General features: G+C 35.6%; 1 pseudogene; it reads left to right on the plus strand.

Moving 5' to 3' along the window:
• Nucleotides 645-1,651, plus strand: LOC102180952 (annotated as a pseudogene).

Here is a 21,951-nt window from a genome sequence, read left to right on the forward strand (position 1 = left end):
GGCGTGCTGCAACCCACGGGGTTGCAAAGAGTCAAACATGACTAGGTTACTGAACAACAGAGTGAACGAAGTTATTGCTTTTTTTTTTTTCACCTTCCAAGTCTCACATAGATAACCTTTGTGTCCAAATTTAAGCAAAACATTAAAAAAAAAATTCTGGGAAGTGTAGTTCAGTTTAGATGTCAACACATTGGAAAGCCACCATAGACCATCCCTTGTCAGCTAGGCACCAACAGACCTCTTTTAACCACACGTAACTTCCAAATAAAGATGACAGCAATGCCATACTGCTGCCTAATATTACACATCTACCACGTATACCACCATAAGCATGCTAACTAACTTCCTCATAATGGGTACAATGTCCTTTTTTCCATTTTCAGTAATACTCATTCTTCTGGCTGAGTCAGTCTCTCTAATATCTTATAACTAAAATATCAAACAGGGAACTTTTCAGAACGCTCGGTGAACGGCGGAGGAGCGGCGGCTGTCAGAGCTGCGCGCAGCAACGCGCTCCTTCCCGCTCCCCGACACCGGCATCGGCCCGCTCACTGGCTGTAGAAAATGGTGAAAGAAACCACTTACTATGATGTTTTGGGGGTCAAACCCAATGCCACCCAAAAAGAACTGAAAAAGGCTTACAGGAAACTGGCCTTGAAGTACCACCCTGATGAGAATCCAAATGAGGGCTAGAAGTTTAAACAGATTTCTCAAGCTTAAGAAGTGCTCTCTGATGCAAAGAAAAGGGAATTATATGACAAAGGAGGAGAACAGGCAATTAAAGAAGGTGGAGCAGGTGGTGGTTTTGGCTCCCCCATGGACATCTTTGATATGTCTTTCGGGGGAGGAGGCAGGATGCAAAGAGAGGAGAGGTAAAAACGTTGTGCATCAACTTACAGTAACTTTAGAAGATTTATATAATGGTGCAACAAGAAAACTGGCTCTGCAAAAGAATGTGATTTGTGACAAATGTGAAGGCCGAGGTGGTAAGAAAGGAGCAGTAGAATGCTGTCCCAATTGCCGAGGTCCTCGAATGCAAATAAGAATTCATCAGATAGGACCTGGAATGGTTCAGCAAATTCAGTCTGTCTGCATGGAGTGCCAGGGCCATGGGGAGTGGATCAGTCCTAAAGATAGATGTAAAAGCTGCAACAGAAGGAAGATAGTTGGAGAAAAGAAAATTCTAGAAGTTCATATTGACAAAGGCATGAAAGATGGCCAGAAGATAACATTCCATGGTGAAGGAGACCAAGAACCAGGACTGGAGCCAGGAGATATTATCATTGTTTTAGATCAGAAGGACCATGCTGTTTTTACTCAACGAGAAGACCTTTACTTGTGTATGGACATACAGCTGGTTGAGGCATTGTGTGGCTTCCAGAAGCCAGTATCTACTCTTGACAACCGAACCACAGTTATCACTTCTCATCCAGGTCAGATTGTCAAGCATGGAGATATCAAGTGTGTGCTAAATGAAGGCATACCAATTTACCGTAGGCCACATGAAAAGGGTCACCTAACCATTGAATTTAAGGTAAACTTTCCTGAGAATGGCTTTCTCTCTCCTGATAAACTCTCTTTGCTGGAAAACCTTCTGCCTGAGAGGAAGGAAGTAGAAGAGACTGATGAAATGGACCAGGTAGAGAGTTAGTGGACTTTGATCCAAATCAGGAAAGACAGCGCCATTACAATGGAGAAGCATATGAGGATGATGAACATCAGCCTCGGGGTGGCGTTCAGTGTCAGACCTCTTAGTAGGGCCTGTGAATAACACTCACTGCTGGTGTTTTATTTGCCGTAGTGATTGAGTGAAGGACTATAATCATAATATGCTCACTACTTGCTTTTGTTTTAATATTCAACTATAGTAGTGTTTAAAAGTTAAATGAAGAATAAACTCGAATATAAAAGCTAAAAAAAATAAATAAATAAAATAAAATATCGAACAGTTTAATTACTTAGTATTTTCAACTTTGATGTTAGATGCTAGAAGAATGAGAGATAGAAAATGAAAAATAGTTGTTTAAACTATATATCCATAAAACTTAGGAAGAAATACCCATAACTCTTGCAGTCCTCATTTCTGCAAGTAGTAACATGATTGTAACTGACATGTATCTCACTTCTTCTATTCCATTCCATGTCTCCTTTGCCTTCAAATGGTTGAAGGTCTTTGCTTACAGGAGTAACTCAAATTTTAACACCCTCTGAACTGATTTACTGAATTGATACAGTCCTACCTGAAATGGATTGTAGTTCTCCACTGACTCAATTTGCAGGATCTGGGATAGCTAAGAGGCATCCCGGAGAATCTTCTGAGTTCTACACATAACTCTCTTTTCATTCACATTGTATAGTTAGTAACCCAGTTACCTCCTGAAATTCAAGATCAACCACCGCAACTAGCACACTCATTATGCCTGACAATATATGGTCATCTGTAACCCACAAGTGGAGAAGGCAATGGCACCCCACTCCAGTACTCTTACCTGGAAAATCCCATGGATGGAGGAGCCTGGTGGGCTATAGTCCATTGGGTCGCAAAGAGTCGAACATGACTGAGCGACTTCACTTTCACTTTTCACTTTCATGCATTAGAGAAGGAAATGGCAACCCACTCCAGCGTTCTTGCCTGGAGAATCCCGGAGACGGTGGAGCCTGGTGGGCTGCCGTCTATGGGGTCGCACAGAGTCGGACACGACTGACGTGACTTTGCAGCAGCAGCCCAAAAGAGCCAGTTGCATGTGTTTTAAGCCACTCAATCCTGTCTGACTCTTTGCAATCCTACAGACTGTGGCCCTCCAGACTCCTCTGTCAAAGGGATTCTCCAGGCAAGAATACTGGAGTGGGAAAAAAAAAGAAAAAAAGAATACTGGAGTCGGTTGTAATGCCCTCTTCCAGGGGATCTTCCCAATCCAGGGATTGAACCCATGTTTCTTACCCTCCTGCATTAGCAGATGAGTTCTTTACCACTAGGGCCACCTGGGAAGCCCAAAAGAGCCAAGAGGCAGTCTCAACATGCAGTTTAAAATAATCCACAGTGTGTTTGGTGGTGAATGTTGAAACTAAGACTACTAGATCAGCAGTGTCCAAACTTTGGGGGACAAAAAGCAAGATTTCATTACTGAATAAACAGGGATAATATTGAAGAAGCTACACCCACTAATGGTCCTTGATTACTGAACCCATGAATGCTAGCTTAGGAAAAAGCCAGAATATATATATTACAAGCTAAAAGAAATTGCCCCAACCCAAACTACAGCCCTGGAAGATTTGATTTCTTTATACAAATTGCAGGGAGCTTCCCTGGTGTCTCAGTGGTAAAGAACCCATCTGCCAATATAGGGGACACAGGTTCAATCCCTGGATCAGGAAGATCCCCTGGAGAAGGAAATGGCAACCTGCTCCAATATTCTTGCCTGGGAAATCCCAGGGACAGAGGAGCCTGATGGGCTATAGTCCATGTGGTCACAAAAGAGTCAGACACTACTGAGCTACTAAACAACAACAACATAAAAATTGCAGGAGAAATAGTCAGGAAGCATTATTCTTGCTTTGATTGTGTATTTTGAAATACACACTGTTTTCCTCTAGATTTGCTTGACTAATGCACTATTGCATTTCAACTCTGCAATTTCTATCTTGTCACTATTCCACTGAAGTATCAATCTTTATATTCTAAGTGATGCTGATTATTGAGAAATAAGAGGTAGTATACTGGAATAGAAAAAATAGAGGTGTGGAGGTAGATAACCTAGGTAACTTCTTGGCCTTATCATGAACAAGGAATGCTCTTCAGGGATTTAGTTAATGTCTGGGACTTTAACCCTTCTCATCTTTAAATGGGTATGATAACAACCTCACAGTGTTTCATGAGACTTAGATAAAGTATATATAAATCAGATAAAAATAGGCACATAATAAGCATTAGTATTCTGATTACACTTTTAATAGAGAAATATATACTTTTCCATAAATTAACCAGATTAAATATTATAAGGAAATAGAAATTACCATAAATCAAATAATTTTATTCAAAATACATCTGAGAAGTTGCTTTTTTGCTATTTGTCTTGCATAACAAATACTGAAACAGTACATTTACATTTGTTTTTACATATCTCAGTTAATTATTGGAAGAATCCAATTGTATTTAAGTATTTAAATAAATATTTTAAAGATTAATCTTTTATTAAATATATGCCATATGTTTATATATTATATGAATTTATTCAATTTATCTATAATATTTTTATTTGTAAATCTGACAGAAATTTTCTTTTCCATTGTTGTGTTTGGCAGTTTATTTTCCATCAGAGTTTAGTCTGAATCTATATTGTTAGTCAAATACCTAAGCAACCTTTTAACTAAGATCAATGAACTTATAGAAAGCTAAATTAAATATATATATTTAATATTTAATTAAATATACAATATATATTATATATTTAATTATATATTTAATATTTAATGGTGGATTAAATATATATATATATATAAAATCTATCCAATCTTTGATTAATCTGGCTGCATAAATGTGCCCAGAACATGATTTTTTTAAAGATACAGTGAAGTAAATATATGAGCACTTGGTCAAGATTGACAAAGGGTGTTTTGGATCTTTCATTCTTTTTTATTTTAATTCCAAAGTATCTCAAATCATTCATAAAAACATGGCCAAAGGTATCTATTTTCATTTAGCATGTGTGTTCTCTAATCTTATTTATATTCTAATGTCTAGTTAAACCATGGCATCATAAATTCCTAAAATAAATTTCCCTCTTTATATTGTGTCCAAATTACTTCCCTGTTTATTCTAAGTGTTCATATTCTGAGAAGACACCTGTTTGCTCTATTCTAGGTTAATATTTATAAGAATAAGGTCTGAAATCATCAACCCTTTCAATAATTCTTTAGAAACTTAATGCAAAAAAACAATAATTGTATAGAAACATTCTGAGCTTTTAGTTGTAAATTGATGGAAGATAAAAGAAGTTATGATGGCAATTATGTAAATGAATGTAGAAAATTAGCTTGCCACTGTACTTATTTCAGGAATAATTTTAGAAGCTAGAGGCAAACAAAGGAATTAGAGATGAGCCAGTTCAACAACACAACACTGTCATTGACATAAATGGCTTCCATTCATTTGAACATCACAGAGACAATGCTAATCTTTATTTTTTTTAATTGTTGCTGATTTATGTATTTGTCTTCAGTATTTTTCGCTTGTTGAGTTAAAATGTAAGGATTTCAAGAATTGCTGGGTTGAAACACAAAACATTTGAAAAGGTTAAACCTTTCATATATAATGGGAAAGTAACCCACCCACTTAAGAATAGTTTAAAAAACAAAGATTTCTGTAAATGAAACAAGAAGTTGATAATAAATAGAATCTACTTTTCCTACTAAATTTTGCTATAGGCTGTAATTTTTCCAATCTATCATTGTCCATTTTGAAGAAGTCAGTTTTCATTTATTTAATGTCATGCATTCACATCTCAAGAATTCTCAAAATAAACTGCACATGACATGCACAAGAAATGTAAGTGATATATAGTTGAGTGTGATGTGCAAGAGACACATTGGTGAAAATGTGAAATCTTTTCAGATAATAAATCTATGGAAAGTAAGTGTAACTTTCTCTCCATCCTTCTATCAATAGCTTCACCACCAATAATATATGTTTGTCTAAACTTAATTTTAATGATAATGCACTATGGACTTTGAACTCTATGAGAAATGAAAAAGCAATTCTTATTCCTTCCGAAGCCTTACAATCTAGGGAAAGTATATAAAGGAAACATTAACAGAGTAGGTTAGTTTTATACTCCAGAGACTAAGAGATAAGAGTAATAATCAATGGAAGACCAAAGGAATGAACCTACAGAGATGGTGGTTTGTGAAAGATAATGCTAATAAATGCTTAATAAGTATTAGCTATGTGCTATGTCCTCCCTAACTACCTTATAAACATATTCTAATTTAATCTCACAATAGTATTATGGAATTGTTTCCCCAACTAAACAGATAGAGAAAAGAGCTAAAATCAAGTTGTTAATGTTACACCATTAACAAAGTGCCACAACTTGGATTTTTCCTACTTTGAAACTTAACCTGAATAAAAAGTAGGATAAACAAGACCTTGAAGTTAAGGAGGGGGAGAAAAGACAATTGTAAGGAAGCGTATGTGCTAGTGGTAAAGAACGCATCTGCCAAGGTAGATTAGACGTAAGGGACACTGGTTTGATCCCTGGGTTGGGAAGATCCCCTGGAGGGCATGGCAACCCACTCTGGGATTCTTGCCTGAAAAATCCCATGGACAGAGAAGCCTGGGGAGCTGCAGTCCACTGGGTCACACAGAGTTGGACACGATGCACACAAGGAAGCATATATGTCACATTCAAAACCCTAACGCAGGAAACACTAGGGAACATATTTCTGATATATTTCTAATGCCACATTCTGATTATAAATGAACAAAGATGAGTTTGTTTATTGTTATAAGTTTGTATATAAAAAATAATAAAGTTTTATCTTTGGTTTCTAGAAACTGCGAGTCTCTAGCAAGAATATTAATTTATAATTCTAATTATTGATAAGATCCTGAACCACCTAATACTCTTTTCTTTTTAATTTATTTTAATTAGAGGATAATTACTTTACAATATTGTGATGGTTTTTGTCATACATCAATATGAATCAGTCACAGGGATACCCGTGTGCCCTCCATCCTGAATCCCTCCTCCCACCTCCCTCCCCACCCTATCCCTCCAGGTGTCACTGGCTTTGGGTGCCCTGCATCATACATCAAACTCTCTCTGGTTATCTGTTTTACACATGGTAATGTATATGTTTCAATGCTGCCAAGCATTGTGACAAATATTTTAAATCCCTCAGGCCCAGACTACAGGTTTGTGGACACAGCATCACAGCCCCAACTAAGAAATCAGAAAAAAGCCTTACAATCATACAATTTTTTACAGTCTTGATTTTTCAATTTTACTTATGCCTGTAGAGCTACTCTGGAATAATGTTTACTGAAACTCTTTTTTTAACTATTGGAATATTCTGTGTGAAAAGTTTCAAATAGAAAAATGGTTTGCCTACTTTTCAAAAGTTGTTGTCTATTTATTTATTTTAATTAGAATAGAATTGCTTTTCAATGTTGTGTTAGTTTCTGCTGTTCAGCAATGTGAGTCAGCTATTTGTATACGGATATTCCCTCCCTCTAGAGCCTCTCTTCCCCCACCACCGCCATTCCATCCCTCTAGACATGACACAGCCCCGAGCTGAGCTCCCTGCGCTATATACAGCCGCTTCCCACCAGCTATCTATTTTACACATGGTAGTGTCCATACGCTACTCTCATATGAGAGAGTAATGCTACTCTTTCAAATTGTCCCGCTGTCCCCGTCCCTTCTTGCATCCACAAGACTGTTTGCTACATCTTTGTCTCCATTCCTGCACTGCAAATAGGTTCATTAGTGCCATTTTTCTAGATTCCATATATATGCGCTAAAGTACAATATTTGCTTTTCTCTTTCTGACCTACTGCACTCTGTATGACAGACGCTAGGTTCATCCACATCACTGCAAATGATCCAATTTCGTTCCTTTAATGACTGAGTACTATTTCATTGTATATATATACACCACATCTTCCTTATCATTCATCTGCTAATGGACATTTAGGTCACTTTCAGGTCCTAGCTGTTGTAAACAGTGCTGCAATGAACACTGGGGTACATGTGTCTTTTTGAATCATGGTTTTTCTGAGGGTATATGCCCAGTAGAAGGATTGCTGGGTCATATGGTAGCTTTATTTCTGTTTTTCTAAGGATCCTCCATACTGTTCTCCACACTGGTTGTATCATACATTTTTAGGATTTGCATTCTTATGGGAGAGAAAAACAGAAATTTTTAAACTAGCAAGTTTCTAGCTTCCAATGAAACTGGAAAATTCTTTAGATGCACTTAAAATTCCTTGCAAACTAATACTGGAAATTAATAAATGGTTATTGAATGTTAACAATATTTAACATATTTTAATGTTATGACATTAAAATAATAAGATATTCATTTTAATTTTGAAGTACATATCATTATATCAGAATTTAAGTAAATAGAATCTATAGATTAACAGGAAAAAAAAATCTTGAGATTAAATGGAAAAAATAGAATATATGTGACAGTAAAATATAAAACCAATCTGATCTCTGGTCCTCTGCCTTTTATACCCCAGCTTGTACACCTTGACATTCTTGTTTCACATACTGCTGAAGTCTAGCATCACTGCTCAAAGGACATGAATTTGAGCAAGCTCCGGGAAATAGTGAAGGACAGAGAAGCCTGGCAAGCTGCAGTCCACAGGTTTGCAAATAGTTATACATGACTTAGCAACTGAACAACACCACAAATATATAAAACATTAGGAAAATAAAATTTGCATAGAACTTATAAATCTGACAGTCATAAGAAATGTAATAAAATTTATACATATTTGCAAGGCTCGGCTCTGGCATACTAGTAAACCAGCTATTTTGGAAGGGGAGCGGTATCCTGGTTTGCAGTACTTGTCAATTTCCACGGAATAAACATTCCCCCTTCCATCCGTCCATCACATGCTCAGTTGCATCCAACTCTTTGTGACCCCACATACTGTTTCCTGACTGGTTCCTCTGTCCATGGAATTCTCCAGGCACCAAAACTAGAGTGGGTTACCATTTCTTCCTCCAGCAGATGTTTCTGATCCAGGGATTGAACTTGCATCTCCTGCATTGCAGGAGGATTCTTCAACATTTAAGCCATCAGGGAAGCCTGTAAACAGTCCTATCATGGTCAATTTCAACTTTTCAATACAAAATCGCTGAACTGGACAGAGGAGCCTGGAGGGCTGCAGTCCAATGAGTCACAAAGAGCAGCTAAGCATGCACTACTAACATACAGCAGAGAGTGGCCAAAAACAAACAAATATAAATAAGAAGAGGTAATGTAGGCTTTGGTTCCTTCTGTTAAGGTTTGTACTTTATGTGGCAGATCAATTGTTTTAAAACCTCTGTTTAAAACAGCAGAGGCATTTTATGGTAGATACTATTAGTTATTCACAACCTTCTAGTATTATTTATTCATAATCTTTCCTACTCTTCATGCCCTTCCTATGATTTCACTGTGGGTTTAAGATGCTTCTTTGCTATGTGACATTGCAGGCCACTGTCATTCAAGCATGTAGGATATCAGCAAGCTTTTAAAGACATCTGCATTGTTTAATTTGGAGATCTGCATGCTACATGAAGGACGGTGCATGTGTTTTCAATCATGTCCAACTCTCTGAAACCTTATGGACTGTGCTCACCAGGCTCGTCTGTTCATGGGATTCTCCATGCAAGAATATTGGAGTGGGTTACTATTTTCTTCTCCAGGGGATCTTCCAGACCCAGGGATCAAACTGGGGTCTCCTTCAACTCTTTACTTGGCAGGTGGATTCTTTTACCACTGAACCACGTGGGAAGTCCCTCAGTACCCTGACCAGGGTTCAAACTCATGCCTCCTGAATTGGGAGTGCAGAGTTTTCACCATAGGAGCACCGGGGAAGTCCCATGGCTGCAAAGAGCCACTTATGCCAGAAAGAAAGACATGTGGAAGAAACTTGGAATACCTTCAGCAGAATCACCTCAACCAATCCAAGGACCTACAATCAAGAAAAGTAAATGTTTGTTACTATAAGATACTGACATTTGGAAGATATTCTTCGCACAGCATTATTACAGTGGTCATTGACTAATCCTTTTTCTTCAAATATAATCATAGTTGGACTTAATAAAATACACAAAGCAGGATTACTATCATTGGTTGATTGGTTATGAGAGACTCAAGGCACCACTTGAGTTAGTTTCTGTTTTTTTACCTATTCCTGATAGCTTCAGTTTGAAAAAATAATTCAATAGTTAGCTTGGAATATAAAATGCTTTTAAGGGGAGGAGTAATATGGTTAGATTCCTGTGTGTGTGTATGTGTGGATGTTTTAATGCCAGCCTAGTAGCAGAAGGATGAGTAAGAGAAGATGAGACCAAAGGGAGAGAGAGTGTGTTGTTGAAGTAGAAGAGAGATGTTGAGGGTCTGGACCAAGTAGGGGGAGAAAGAGAAGGAAATGGATGTAAGACACTTATCCAGGTAACTAGAAAAGTGTCTGAGGAGTGGTCTCTCCCCAAAGATTAATTAATGCATTTAAGACAACAAAGATCTAGCATTTTTATCTCACCATGTGTACATTTAAAATCATCTGACAGAACAGTGGAGTGACTAATTCTAACATATATCACATAGTGGTGGATGAGCACAGATAAATCCACGTCACATAAGGAACATTTGAAAAAATGATGAAACAGGATCAGCAGGTAATGTTAATAAATTATACATCATGTGGTTTTTTTTTCTCATTTAAATTTCAATAAAAGAACACAGAAGATGAGGATGATGGTGATTATCATAAAATCGTGACTTCTCTAAGTAAAGATAAGGCACTAATAAAACATCAGCCTGATAGACTGAAATGAGAAACTACACAGAATTTTTTAAAGTAAGGAAATTGCCATTTCAATAATCATGATAATAAAAAAGAACATGAGGTCTGGCATTAAATAAAACAGTAGATAAGAGAAGATAACATACAGTTTCATAGACCTTTAGTTTACTGGACTCTCAATAACCATAGTATGAAGCAATCAGTCTCTTCACACAGGCTGATCTTTCAGGAACTGTGTGTGAGTCAAGTGAGAATCCTGAGCAGTGGCCACCATATGGAAACAATGACAGGTCAAAGAGGAATTGGAGACAAGTGCTCCTGCTCAGGAAGATCTCAGTGGAGGCCAAAGGGTGTAATCGTCTGGTTCCCTAATTTATCGTCTCATAACAGCACCCTTAGATCTTGATGCCGAATCAGAGCACTAAGCATCACTTCAAGAAAGTAAGTGCTTAGCCGTGGATCACAGGGCAGGTCTGCTTTGATCCTCAGGGTCTGCAGACTGGTGAATTGGAAGCTTGAAGTTTCCACATTGAAGGAAACAACTTTGATATAAGCCTTGGGGCTGAAATATCAAGAAAGGACTTCTAAGAATCAATTGATGATAAAAGCTCTATTCTGTTTTAAGTTACTTTTGTGTATGTGAAAAGAATGGTACCAATTATTCTGTTTGCTAAGCTGGTTGGTTGTTCCCGGTGGCAGGATGCCCATACTTCATAGTAAAGGGATGCTGACCCACAGAGACTTGTCAAATTAAAGCTTTAACGTAAGGGGAAAAAAATATATCAAGAACCTTAGAACCTTCAGAAAATATTTCCACATAAGTAATATCACATGGAATAGAAAGTATAAATGTTCAACTGCTTCAGTAAATGTGTAAATAATGAGCTTAAAGTGTCTCTCATACTAAATAAAATAAACTAATGCAAACAGCTGTGAGCAATGAGAATATCCAAAATAAAGCTTTACTAAAATAGGAGGTCGTGAGTAAAGTTGAGATTAGGTAAAGGTTTGCAGTTATTGGAAATTTAGAATGTATGACATCCTCAGTGGAGAAAGGATGTCAAGAAATGAAACAGCCATATTATAGGAATGATCAGTTACAAACAGGTAACTCACAGAAAAAAAAAAAAGACTTTAAACATATGAGTAGATATTCAATTTCATCTAGATTATTGAAATTAATATTAGAACTACAATGAGCAAAGAGAGCTACCATTTTTTACTTACAAGATTGTTAAAAGCCAAGAGACTTACTACAGTCTGTTCTGGTAAGTCATATTTTCATACATTGCTTATGATAATAAAAATAAGCTTCTATTAAAAATTAAATAAAAGTGATAAAACCAAGGGAGATCAGTGGTGATGATATGTCATGAACTAATAATGATTAACTCAGCAGTGTACCTAAAGCTTAAAAAATAACTGGAAACAAGATCAAGAAGTAATTGCTAAATTCAGTTATGAAATAAGATTTAGCATTAAAATTCCCAAATATAAAGATATTTTTGGTTGCTTATATATCTTTAGCACACCATACAATGTATTGCATAAGTTATTTACTCATCTATCAATCAGTTTTTAAATTTTACCCTTCATTCTGAGGACTGTATTTGGATGTTGTGAATATAAAAATAAACCAATATATCTTGTTTTCAAGCAGCTCATAATCTACTGAAGGGACAGAAACTGAGCAGTTTCACTACATAATGTTAAGTAGTAGAAATGATACAGATACTGATCTGAAAAAATTGGGTCAGATAACTTTTAAATTAAAATAGATGATAATTCTAAGTATTCTGGCTTACTTTTTATGGGCAATTTCTTCCTTTACTGTCCAAGAAAAATATTTGATGCCTTTTGTCACTCCTAAATCCTCCAATACTTCCTTCCCTATTCTTAATCTGAACTGATAACTTGATTTTCTTTGATGAGAAATTAATGGCTAAAAACCATCATATCCACTCATCTACTTGTGTCTATGCCTGTACACATTTCATTCTTTCATACTGCCATGGAACATTTGCCCATGCTCCTAACTTCTTGATCCTCTTCTCTTTTCTCATAGAATTTAGGTCTTGATCATCTTACATTTTCTCTTGGCTTTAATACAATATATATGCTAACAATTTCCTAACTTATGCTTCCAGGTCAAACTTTCCACACAAACCTGTATAAAACCTCTCCAGTTTTGTGTCCAGTAGAAATCTTATACATTAAGAAACTAAAAGTGAATTTCTAAAATAGTCTTCCCTAAAAACAAGCTTTATCTCCTACTACCTTCTCACATAAATCTACTTTAGATTTTCAAAGGACAACAATCATTTGATATTTCCAAGGAAGATGCCAGTAATTCATGATCCCCTAATTCATAAATTCTACAATAGCAAACTTTTTCTCTTCTAAAATTCAGGAAAATATGGCTAAGACTTTGTGTAAGCCAGTCAGAGCTTCAAAGAAATTCACTGAACATATAAAAATGTGTGGAAAACAACAGCGCTTCTTTGAACATGGCTGCACAATTACTTTCCCAATGCTAAGGTGCTTGTACAGGTTTGTGATCCAAATCTGTGATGCATACATTACTATACCTATTTATGAGCTTTCTATTATTCACAAAAAATGAGCGTTAAATCCTTATATGCCCACAAATTCCAAGAGTATTAATTACATTATGCATATAATTTTAACAAGGATTATCAACTATAATGTTACTCATGTATGTCTTGTAGGTGTAACTAAATTTTTAACCTATCCCTGACTAATCCACAGAAATATCTGTTTCTCTGAACTTTCAGAACAAGTAACACTTAAACTACATATATACAAGATTTAGCAAGGACTCACAAAGAGTGCTGAGTCCAAGTTTCATTACTAGCACCATTTTCAGATGAAGACCTAAATTTAGGAAAGATAAAACCAATTACCAAAGTCGGGTCACATACTTTCTTTATATTTAGTTTACTTTCATATTTTGACCAACCTCATTACAATAACTGTCAATATAATTAATTAAGCTAATTATAATACCTAAAAGTAGACTACCAGCCCCTAGTGAAATGTTCTCATGTACAGATACAGAAAACATAAGAATAACTCAATAAATTTTTGTTGATTAAGGGATTATAAAAGCTGCATAGTAGAGGGCAACGTAGTGAGGTATAATAACTCTCACAAAATCAGTGTGTAAAAGATCAAAATTTTAAGGATAAATTTTTGTCTGAATGTATTTTCATATACTTTAGTCCCACTTACCACAAGAAATTGAGAGTGAGCATTCATGTTATAATTTTTCCACTTTCAAAAAACCTCTCAAATTAGGTTTCTAGAGAAAATTATAAAAACTCTATCTGACTAAGAACTTTCTTCACCGAGATGGCTCCACAAAAATATAGTTTAACAATATGATTGCTAACTACTAATGCCCAAAATGTAATTAAAGCTAGATAGCTCTTGAAATGAATGTGAGAGATCATTTATAAAGTACTTTAATATCACAAGAGTAACAAGTTGAATCAATCTGCATATTTATTTTGTTTCAAAAACCGAATTAAAAGCAACGAGAAAAACTACTCAAATCAACCTAGGCATTGGTGGCAGAGAAAAATACTACTCAAGATAAAATTTTAAATATAAATTCACTGTGCATAAAAACATACTATAGGAAAGAGATGCAAACAGACACTTATTTTCTCAACAATCACAAGCTAGAGAAGAACTAATTGAAAACCAATAAATTAAGTACAGTGCAGCCAGCGGTCTCTAGCTAACTCAGCCTATCCATCAATAGGTCATTCTCAGTTAATTAAGTGAAGGCATAATCAGCTTAATTTATGTAGTTCACAGAAGTTAATGATATCATAGTACAGTACCTGACGTTTGGCCTGTCCATATAATTCGTTTTATACATGCAGTTCTTTCTGCTGCTCCTCACCTTATTTCTGTAGCTTGCCTTCAGTGCTTGTCTTCCTGCAGAAAATGGGAACATTAACAATTTAAAAAAAGAAGAAGAAGATAAAAGATCACGAAACAAAAGTTATTTTAAGATGGCCTGCTGTTTCAATGAATTATTTTATATTACACAAATTGCAACAATGAGATATTCTAGAACAAAAGCAAATATTAAAATCAGATTGGCATAAATGTATATGATATGCAGATATAGAATACTAAAAGATGAACCAGCAAAGAAATCTATAAAAATATCCTGCATTTTATATATATATATATGAAATTAAAAGATACAAGAATTATTTTATATATTTATAATCTGTGTTGCATTTCAGCACTAGATTTTATACCTGCTAGGGGACCACCTTCTTTCTCAGGAAGAGAGTTTCTTTCCACTGTCTCTGTGGCTCATCTTCTCTTTTCTGAAGCTGCAAGTTTATACACAAAGACAAACCACAATGTCAACCAATTGGACCTCACTTAAGGAACCTAGGAGATCGATTTGTAAAGCAAAGAATGAACAGGACCCTATTTCTGAAGTACGTTGCTCAAACTGTTCTTTCATTAAAAGATGCTCTTTCTTATTGATTTTGGCTTAAGTAATGAGAAAGCTTATCCAAAAATCTTTAGCATTTGGGCTCAAGTTAAGAAAATCAATACAGTCATTTCCCATTTGAACTGCATATGTGAGTTTTATGTACAAGAGACAAGACAAAGCCAAATTCAGATAAATCAATAGCATTGTCGATAGAACATGAAACTGACAAACGGTGTTTTTCAGCAATTAAAGTGAGCTGTAAACATACAAAGACTAATCAATTTCAATGTTGTGCCATTAACAGTTTTTAATTGGCAAAAAAGTTATGTATGAATGTGACTCCCTAGGAATGAAGAGTAGAGAACCACCTCACATCAAGTGGGACAATTTTATCACTTTTTATAAACACAGATAACTCCACATCTGCCAAATAAATTAAAACTTTAATGAGGCAGACTATTTGAGTATCACATAATACATAAGCCAATGAAATTTTCTACAAACCTAGTAATGATACACGTACTAACTGCATTCTTTGTTTTGCAATATACTATTTCAAACACTGCTTTAAATTTTCAAAAGTTCTAACATATATTGTATCTGTTAATGGAATAAAATTAAAATTGTTGCTATTCTTAGTCACTAAGTCATGTCTGACTGTTTAAGACCTCATGGACTGTAGTTCTTCAGGCTTCTCTGTTCTCTACTATCTCCAGGAGTTTGCTCAAATTTAAATAATTTGCATCTAAATTTAAATAATAGCATTATTCCTAAATTTGAGAAATTAAAGCCTAAGGTAAAGTTCTACATTTCTTCCATGTTACATTCTTCAAAAAGACACAAAAAAGCCTTTAAAAATGATTTTAGGTAATGCATAGAGGATTCTAACATTTATTCAAATGACTCAAAAAGTGTTTTGTGTCCATGATAACCTGCAATAAAATATTGAACCATTATGGTTTGCCATTACCCTGGAGTATTCAGGAAAATTGCACTGATGATAGCCAAATATAATTCATAATACATTAAGATAGGCATATCATTAAAATGCAGATAAAACCATTGTTTTTAATAAAAAATGGTATAACAAAAGTAAAAGGTTAATTGAAAAGCAAAATAAACTACCGAAGTTAGTAAGGCACATTACCTAGATTAACAGAAATCAATGAAATCATTAAAACAATTAATAACTTAGAGCTCCATTCAGACTAAGATAAACTTTGTGGCTATTAGAATGCGGATACAAGGCTACAGAGACATATCTTTTCTGACTGGGTAATTTCCTCTCCTCTGTAACAGTTCAGTAAAATATGCAACTGGCATTATACGGTCACCCATTTCTTCTTGTCAGACAGACCCTTCATGCTTTTCACTTGTCTATGCTAAGTGAATCATAAGAACCACAGTCTTTACAGAAGAGAACATATTTCCCCCCAGTGTTCAGAATATAAAATGGGCCATTAAAGCATCAATAATATTAATCAAAACCTCATAATTGTTCAGTCTATTCCCTGGTTAGAGAATGCAGTGTCCTACCCATCCCCCAATCAGACTCACAGATGTACTATAGCAAAGACGGGCACAGATGTCTTCTCAATGCATATGAGGATATACCTAAATAAATCATGTACTTTTCTGAAGATCATATTCTGGGAAGAAACTGAAAATAAGCACCATTAACTTCATGAGTTACATGAACAGAAAAAAATTATAAATACTCTTTCAGCTCAGTGCTGCTGCTGCTAAGTCACTTCAGTCGTGTCCAACTCTGCGTGACCCCATTGATGGCAGCCCACCATGCTCCCCCGTCCCTGAGATTCTCCAGGCAAGAACACTGGAGTGAGTTGTCATTTCCTTCTCCAATGCATGAAAAATGAAAAGTGAAAGGGAAGTCGCTCAGTCGTGTCCGACTCTTCATGACCCCATGGACTGCAGCCTACCAGGCCCCTCTGGCCATGGGATTTTCCAGGCAAGAGTACTGGAGTGGGATGTCATCAGCTCAGTGTACCACCCCCTAAAAAAAGTGAAATTCTAGAAGCAGAACAGAAAAGTAAGGTAATGTTATGAAACTGAAAGATAGGCTCTAATTTTAAATCTATCCCCAAGCTTCAGCCTTTATCTAAAAGAAGCTTGTATCATCTTAGTCCTACAAAACAAAAACACAGATGACATTTTAAATCTATTTTAAGACTTCATTGCCACCACCCTCAAATGCCAAGACTCAATGATCACATACTTTTTTCATTCATACTAAAATCAAAAATACATTGGTGCTCCCCAAGAGCAATATAACTTTAGAATAATTTATCATTTTAGATAAAATTTTGTATTTATAAGGAAAAAAATGATCTTTTTAAAGCAAAGCGAAGTTTACTTATCTCTGTAACATCTAGTTAAAGAAATGCAAGTTACTAGTAAAAGTTTAAGAAATAACATGCAAGTAACCAGAAACTGAAAACTTAAATTTTGAAATCTTAAGTTTGAAAGGGACTCTGATGAATGATACTCCAGAAGAATGTTCTATATAAGCATCTAAGAAAATACATGAACAATTTACAGAATATCAATAAACTGAATAGAAAATAATGCACTAAATAAAAAAACTGTTCATTGTCAATTTTATAATTGAAAGAAAAAGATATTGCAGTGTAAAGAAGTAATATGATTCATACAGAAAGTGAATATTAGACAAAATCCTACAAAAATAGATTCAAATGTAATGAATAGTTATAACTAACACTGAATTGCAATGGGCTCCAAAGGGAGACTGAACTTGACATTGTGGGTTGGCTATTTGCTTGCTATAGTGTTTGGGGCATATTTTAATTTTTTCTCAAGAGATTCCTTATCTGTAAAAAAAAAATAGAGAAAATAGAACATTCTCATAGTATTTTTGTGAAGATTAGATCAGATGATATATATCATACTTGGCTCAGTTCAATTCAGTTCAGTTCAGTTCAGTCGCTCAGTCGTGTCCGACTTTTTGCGACCCCATGAATCGCAGCACGCCAGGTCTCCCTGTCTATCACCAACTCCCGGAGTTCACTCAAACTCATGTCCATCGAGTCGATGATGCCATCCAGCCATCTCATCCTCTGTCGTCCCCTTCTACTCCTGCCCCCAATCCCTCCTAGCATCAGAGTCTTTTCCAATGAGTCAACTCTTCGCATGAGGTGGCCAAACAGTACCCAACATATATTAGCCCTTTGCTAAATACCTCAGGACCAAATGAATGAATTCATTTGTTAATTAATAAAGATTAGTCTTATTGTCTCAGCTGGTAAAGAATCTGCCTGCCATGTGGGAGACCTGGGGTCGATCCCTGTGTTGGGAAGATCCTCTGGAGGAGGGCATGGCAACCCACTCCAGTATTCTTGCCTGGAGAATCCCATGGACAGAGGAGCCTATTGGGCTACAGTCTATGGTGTTGCAGAGTCAGACACAATTGAGCAACAAAGCACAGCATAGCACACCACAGTCCTATTATATTGCAGAATTTGAATACAATACTAAAATGTCAAAATATATTGCTATTCAAGTCATTTGTATGTAAATGTAATTAATAAAACTTTTTTTATCTTCAAAGGAAGGTTCTGGAATAACTCTACTAACAAGAATTCAGATTGCTATGTACTCATGATTACACATTCACTCAACAAACTCATACTGAATACCAAGTTATATCAGGCACAGGATTTTTAACCCTCTATTGAGTAGAATTTTTTTAAATGACACTCATTAGCAGAGCCATGTTAAAAATAATTGAGAACTATAAAGCAAGTATTATACTCAATGACAAGACAATATTTTGCCAAGCACAATCACACTAAGAAGTGAAATCTGCTGACAGCTGTCTCTCCCAGGTTTCTGTTTTTGCCCTGGCTCAGGGGTCACTGGAAGTTCAATACAAGAAGAATCAAGACTCAGTTTTGACATCCAACAATCAGTAAATGACCATAAGCCAGTCTCTAAGGTCAAATTTAGTGTCCTCAAGTACAGAATGCAGAAAATAATACCTCCCTTTCTCTCTTTTCAGATTTGAGTGTGAGAATCCAAGAGATACACTATAAATCCTACAACCTCTAAAGAATTATGCTAATATGTGTTGTTGCTCTTACTCTTTTCAACAGGAATTATAAGCAGCACTCAATATTTTTATTCCCCTGCTTATACTGAGTTTACAAATTACTGAAGAGCATTGAGGCTTTCTCTCTCCTCCATGCTTTGCATTGCTGTCCCTCTTCCCATCTGGTTTCTAAACCTATTCTTGCTTCAGATCTAAGCTCAGACAGGTCTATGAAGTCTTCTTGTATCTTCTCCAATCTACTAATTGTGATTCAAGTTCCATTTCTGTGTGACTCCTAAAATTCCTTGTAGTCTGTTTATAGCAGCACTTCCACTGTTTGGCAATTGTCTTTTTATTTGTTTCTTCAGTGATTACACCAGAAGTTCTGGGAAGACAGAAACTATCTTTTTGTTTACTGTTAATATCTTACAAGTCCTCCTATAAATCTTGATTGGATTAGTAAATAAATTAATATTTTGTACAGGAACAAATTTTTTTAGGAATTACTATATATAACACATTCTGCAAAGCACTATATAAAAATCATCTCATTTTGTCCTCAAAAAGACCATTCTAAGATTGATATGATTAGTATTCCAATATTACAGATATGGAAAAATGTGAGAGACTAGACTAGAGCTAAAATCACACAGATGGTAAATTGTGGATCTGAGGTTCCAAGTTCTCTCAATCATATTAATTGCTTTGGTCCAGCAGACTTAGTTTTATAGGTTCAAAAACTGTATCTTATCAATTTTTCAAGAGAGATCAGGTCCTGGTTTATTTATACAAGGCAACTAAGATCAAAGCATATGACAGAGTATTAAATTACTAATTTCTAATAAAGTATACTAATGATAAGTAGGGCAAATATTATTTTCTGTGTTTCATGATCTCACCTTTAAAAGACAACATATCATATTTGCTCATGTTTTTCAACAAATATTGGCCACTGTTACATAGTAGATGTTGGAGATAGAGCAATTAACTAGATGAGGGAATAAAAGCCCTTTTCTGGAGTTTGAAAGGTAAAAGTGCTAGTCACTCTGTCAACCCCATGGACTATAGTTTGCCAAGCTCCTCTGTGCACGGAATTCTCCAAGTAAGAACACTGGAGTGGGTAGCCATTCTCTTCTCCAGGGGATCTTCTCAACCCAGTGATGGAACCTAGGTCTCCTGAGTTGCAGGCAGATTCTTTATTATTGAAGCCACCAGGAAATCCCTTTATGGAATGAATCTCTATGCTACAGAGAACCCAGGCTGCCTTGAGCACCAGGCTCCTTTGCTTGGGGCCTCTTGTTCCCTTAGTAATGCTGCAGATGCACTGATAGAGACCTACTTTCCAGGCCTCTTTTATATTTATCCATTACCTCACACCTCATATGTGTAATGCAATTAAGTCTGCTACATTTCTTCCATAAGGATTGCTGGCTGAAATTTACAGATAGACCACTTGTACACTTTTCCCAGAGAGGAAAATCTATTTCATGGTTTGCTTTTTTTTTTTTTTTTATTTTAGATTGTTCTCAACTTTGAATTTTAGAAGTATAGGGGCACCTATATTTTGGTTGTTGAAAAAACCGAAACCAGAAATAAGCAGTTACTAAATCATGTTTTTTCTGGTGATCAACAGCACTTGGTCAGCACATAGTGTCTGCAAGGACATAAAAATGTATTGTGTTTTTTTCTGCATACTTTAGCTGAGTATATTTCAAAATACATAAATATGACATAACTATTATATTTCATTATCTATATTTAAATAGTATATCACCAGGTATAGACATGCTACATTCTGCAATAAAAAACACCATCTTGTTGTTCAACCCTCCCCAAAACTATACCTCCCCTCCTACATAGGAGCAGTCCTTTTTATCCGAATTGAAAAGTTTGTCCTAAATTTCAGTAGCATTTAAAATTAGTTGCAAACAAAAATTGGCTAAATATTTATTCTTTGAAAATTCTTTAAATATATGCTTATATTTCTTTTCTTTTGTGGTTGCTCTGTCTCTTTTCTCTTCTTTTTTTTCCCCCTTAACATATTAGTCCCATCCAATTTCCTTCTCAGTACTCCACTAACACTTCCTCTCAATTCTAACTTAATCTCCTATCTTCTTTCCCATTAACCTTTAATATACACACTTGCTATCTGCTCTTTACTTTGTATCTAGCCCATTCATCTCTCATTTCTTTCCTAATATAATAGATGTGAGAAAGGAAACTCAATACTCTATAAAACAAACACAGAAATTAAGGTCTCAAAGATTAGAAAATGGGATAACTCAATTGCACTACTTGAATACAAACATATTTGCATATCATCTTTTCCTCAGATTTTTTTTCACCTTGTTTTTTCAAACCAATATTTCAAGGGGAAAAAAAGGCAGGCTAATTTTTAATCCCTCTTTGTCCCATCAATTGCAATTTCTGTAAACTGAGTTTGAAATAACCTGTTCAAAGGATTAAGTGTATCTGGTGTTTATCTTTGTATCTCTGCTACCTGGCAAAGTGACTTCAACAGAGTAGGCCCTCAATGAGTATTTGATGAGCAGAACTGAAATAAGGCTTAATACTTGATAGGAGAATAAATTGGTAAATTAAAGGAGAGATTGCTGTTCACCAACGGCTGCAGTGAAGACTACAGAGTTGAATGAGGCAGATAGTCAGTGCTCACAACTTTATCCCACTTTTCAATCACTCAGCCTTCTCTCTGATAGTCTTTACTCTCTTAGGCCACTTATTCAAAGATTCCAGCAGCTCACTGAGGGTTAGGGTTAGGGTTTTGCTTACAGGTTCAAAGACTCAAACTGCCAGAGCTGTAATAAGTTTTTGATCCATAAATAAATGATGAACCAATCTAACACTGGGCTAAAA

This window comes from Capra hircus, chromosome 14 (assembly GCF_001704415.2).
Source record: "Capra hircus breed San Clemente chromosome 14, ASM170441v1, whole genome shotgun sequence".
Classification (NCBI taxonomy): Eukaryota; Metazoa; Chordata; class Mammalia; order Artiodactyla; family Bovidae; genus Capra; species Capra hircus.